Genomic DNA, 5,223 nt, shown 5'->3' with positions numbered 1-5,223 from the left:
CCTGGAAAGAATTGTAACACCTCTACATGTGTCCACCGACATCGAATTCCTTCTAAGGCCTATATCGCTCCCATTTGAAGGTATTTTTAGGATTTTTTTGGCATTTTGAGATTATCTTTGCATGATGAAGCTCTTGGCAATATCTCCTTTAACAATATTCACATTTCTTATTATGAGGAGCAACATTGTTGCATCTTTCTAAATAACTCACAACACCATTCTCACTGCTTTTTGAAAAAGGGAGTTTACTTTTTCTCTTTTCCATTTGTTTCACTCGTTATCATTCTTTTATCTTTCTTTGTTTTCCAATTATCTTCATCATTTATTTTTCTTGTGGTTTTATTTGGGTTGTCTGTCGAGGTGGAAACACCAAAACTAGCATCTGACTTAGGTAGGTTCCAAAATACAACCCCTAATATTTTACCTATTTCTTATGTGTAAGTTATCAATTGTACGAAGGAGATCATTTAACAAGAGGCTTCAATCATAGACCGGTTGTAAGTTCTTTCATCTCTCCCCTCTTCATTTTATTTTGATTATTTTGTATTTTGTTTATATTAGCATAGTTTGTTTTCTTTTCGTATTTTACTATATTATACTTGCAATTGAAGTTTTTTATATGGATTCTGCACTCTATCTATATAGAACAACAATGTGTTGCATTGGTGTCCCAACCCTTCACACTCATCCTCAAGATAAAGGCTAGATGGAGCTAATCGAGAGTTGCAGGTTGTGGGTAGTTTCTCTACTTTATCATTTTTATCCCCTAGCTCATCTTAGCAATAGTTCGAGTGAGATATTAGAGGGTCTATATGTTCTCTTGGATTTATCATCCTTGAGGTAATAAATTTCCTCTATTATAGGTACCCAAAATATTCATCCATCCACTTAAGGTTAAACTCTCAAATCTTCAAACCAAGTATCCAAAGATTTACTTTGTATAAAAGTGATAGTACACTCAATTGTGTATGCTTCTAACTTATACAAAGTACCAAAATTTGACACCTCTAGCAATCCCCATAGCACATTTATTAATTTTACATCCTAGATAAAGAATACTACTTGCACACCCACATCTATCAATTTTCTCATAAATAATAAATATTGTTTTAGTCTAGTGATATACAACACATCGCTAATATTTTTTTTTACCATCATGAAACCTGATTCTAACTTTTCCAAAATTAACAATAACTAAATGTGAATCATTTCCAAAGTACACCTTACCTTTTTTAAATTATTTATATTCAACAAAACAATATATATTGGAAGTCAAATGAAAAGATGGACCTACATCAATTAACCATGCCTCATTACTTGCATGAGTAGCCAAGGCTACAAGGAATGCATCACCATATTCCTTCTTGGACTCAAAATCAGAATCAAACTTCTTTTACTTCATTTTTTCTTCTTTGCAATCCTTGTGTATATATCTTGATTTACCACAATTCTAGCAAATGACTTTGGACTTTTCAGGAGATTTCAATCTCCTTTGGACTTGAATTTATTACACATCTAATTCTTCATTCCTTTTTTCTTAGGTCTTCTATAAACAGTTAGGGATTCCTTTGAACTAATGAATACCTTCCTCAACATCTCTTCAACAAGTAAGGCACCCACCATATCTTCAAACTTTAAAATAATAAAAGTACTATCAATAGTCATAATAAGAGAAACTTCCCATGAATCAAGCAAAAAACAAAGCAAGATCTGACATTTCTCATTTTCATCCATCTTGACATTAACATATGCCAACTAAGCCACCAACATATTGAGTACTTCTAGGTGGTCTATAATCTATCAACCCTCTTCCATTCTCAATGAATATATTTTCTTCCTCAAGAAAATTTAATTTAATAAATATTTGGCTTCATACATCTCACCAAGCTTATTCCATAGCTTTTTTGAAGAAGTCTCTTCTTGGACATTTTTTAGAATAGAGCCTACCAAACATAATCTAAATAGACGCTTAGATTTATAGTCCATAACATCAAACTAATCCGTTGTAGTAGGATTTGAAAGTCTTGAGAAATTTGCATCAACAACATCCCACAAACCTTAATCTATTAGAAGATCATCTATCTTTATCTTCCACATCTCAAAATTACTTCTAAAAAAATTATCCACTTCTATTTTCCTTGATGAACTTTCAATTTTAAAATTCTTGTAATAGGATCAGAAAGTATCTTCTACTCAAGCTCCCACTTGAATTTGGATTAGTTCAAAATAATCAACAACCCACAACTAAAACCAAAGGTGATAAGGCTTTCATACCACTTGCAAGGAAGTTAAGTAGTGCAACAAATTCCTTCACTAACCTTGAGAGGATAGTAATGCAAAACTTTTTACTGATCATTACAATAGTTATAAAAATTTAACATAAATAGACATAAACATACATACCACAACACAACAATTTACATGGGAAAAACTCTTTCAAGAGAAAAACAACACACTATAAAAGTCACTTAATATACTATTCAAAATTAAATTCTAGATTACAATATACTTGTAGAGCAAGGTTTTCATAGGAGTATCACCAAGTAGATATTTAGAGGTAAATCAATACCTATAAGACTCTTACACATAACCTTCACCTCATGCACCTCATATATAGGAGATACAATACATGAAACTGTCCAATGGTATTAAAAAACCATGGGCTAAAACCACCCAATAAAGTGGAACAAATTTTATCTCCAATCCTAGAAGCCCTATGATATATCAAAACACACGTCAAGATGTATACATCCTTATATAGCTTTTTGATGTGTTTGAGGCACTTTTATATTTCCTATTTTATCAAACCAAACTTTCAGAGGCCATAACTTTTGAACTGAGTATCTAATTGACAAATCGTTTGAAGTGCCAAAAATCTTGTGACGTGATCTATCACCCCGTAACCCACTATGCTGATTATGGGCACTTATAAGGGTGTTTTGGAGCCTCTCAAGACCCCAAACTTGAATTTAAAAATTTCATCACAACTTTCCAAAATGACAAATTTAATATCTTCAAATCTAGTTATGATTGTGCAATAAAAGTGTACTAACTTTCTTAAATAGCTCATCTAAAGCTTTGGAGAAAACTCTGAAACAATTTGTGCTCAAACAAAATCACACTATAAATAGTAACCTTATGTAAATGCATGGTTGAGACACCATTTTTCCAATAGTTCTAGCCATTCCAGTAATAGTCCTATTGTTTCTTTCAACAACTCTATTTTGTTGAGGGGTCCTAGGAGAAAAATAATATTTTCTAATACCATACTCTTTGTATAATCTATCATATTCATTTGAATTAAACTCTCCTCCTCTAGCAAACCTTAAACATTTGATCTTATCATCAGCTTGATTCTAAACCATAGATTTGAGTATTTAAAACTTCTCTAATGCACCAAATTTCTGTCTCAAGAAATTAAGACATAGTTCTAGAATAATAATTAATAGCCAACATAAAATACCTTTCATCATTTAGTACTCTTGTGCCTATAGGTCTACTAGGATTTGTATGAACTAGTGATAAATGTTTTGTAGTACAATACTGTTTGTTCTTGAATATCCTCCTTGCTTTCTTTACCAAATGACATTCCCTACACACAATAATAACATGTTAGATAACCTTTGGTAATTCCCTTACAACATGAGTAGAACTAATCTTCACCATATTGTCAAAGTTGATATCTCCCATCTTTTTGTGCCATAGCCAATATTCACTGCTTTGCACAAACATATAATTATTTCCACTATTATCCTTCACATAGTAGACATTGCCATTAGTTCATACACATTCTATAACTAGTCTCCTATAACTTACTTTTCTAATCTCACATCCAAACCCATGAAATATGAGTTTATAACCCTTGCTACACATCTGGATCACACTCAAATTATTACATTTCAAACCCTTAATATAATAAACATAATCACTTTGATGCTTACCATCAATTGAAATAGTACCTCTACCACAAATAGGTGCAACTTCCTCACTTGCCAATTTTAAAGAACCACCATCATACTTCTAAAAATCCATGAACTTTCCTTGATGAGCTATCATATGATTTAAACATGTGAAGCAAATTATCCAAGCCTTTGGCTCTACTTTTGCATGGAGTGCAGTCTTCACATTCACTAGTTTTTCACTATCCTCCACATATTCTAAATTAATAGTCTTTCCATTAAACTCTTCTCCTCTATAGCTAAGAATAATTATTCTTCGTTTGAGTCATTACCATATTCTTATTCAAATGAATAGGTCTTCATTGAACAAAATATTATCACTTTTATCTTTTTCATCTATTCTCTTATTTTTATTATTCTATTTCGGATTATCACTTCCCTTGTCATTGCCTACCAAAGTTTTCTCTATAGCTACATCTAGAATCATAATGGCCAATTATTGCACAATTGAAACACTTAAAAGGTAACTTACCTTTATATTTTCTCGATCTTTTCTTTAGTCTACTCACAAAGTTTACTTCTATCTTATCCATGTCATTGCTTGCTTTAGGTTCATATTTAGTCCTCTTGGTATCTTTGAATGCAACTTTTTTCTTCTCTTTTTACAAATCATCTAGCTCTACAATCTCAAAGGCAGAGAGTGAGCCATATAATTGATCGAAGGTGTATTTATTCATATCATGTCTTTCTTCAATTGTATAATCCTTAGGTTTGTAGCATTTACGTAGTGTCAACATCACTTTTTCACAACTTCAATTTCTTCTAATTTATCACCAATACCTCTAATTGCATCAGAACCTCATTTACTCAATGTAGATAACTTTCACTGTTCTCATGATTAGACATTCTGAGCTTCTCAAACTTGTGTTTTATATTTATCAACTTGGCTTTCTTTGTCTTCTAATCTCCTTCATATTAAATACTCAACTTCTCCTAGATCTCTCTAGCTGACTTGAATGCTACAACTTTACCAAATATCAAATCACTTCAACAATCGATAATTGCAACTTCAGCCTTCACATTGTTCTCATGTGGCTTAACATCATCGATAGTTTGAGGACTGTTTTCTAGAGTAGTATATGTAGTCTGGATACTCTCCCATATTCTAATCAATAGAGATTAAAAATGATATTCCATCCTTATAATAATAATAGATTGTACTATTAAACTTTGGTTCTTTGTAATTTTCTTCCTATGCTATTTTGTATCTTTCTCAAGAATTTAAGCTTCTCTAAGAGGAATCAAGCTCTGATGATAATTTATT

This window comes from Cryptomeria japonica, chromosome 8 (genome assembly GCF_030272615.1).
Source record: "Cryptomeria japonica chromosome 8, Sugi_1.0, whole genome shotgun sequence".
Taxonomy (NCBI): Eukaryota; Viridiplantae; Streptophyta; class Pinopsida; order Cupressales; family Cupressaceae; genus Cryptomeria; species Cryptomeria japonica.
Note: the sequence above shows the minus strand (reverse complement) of the source record.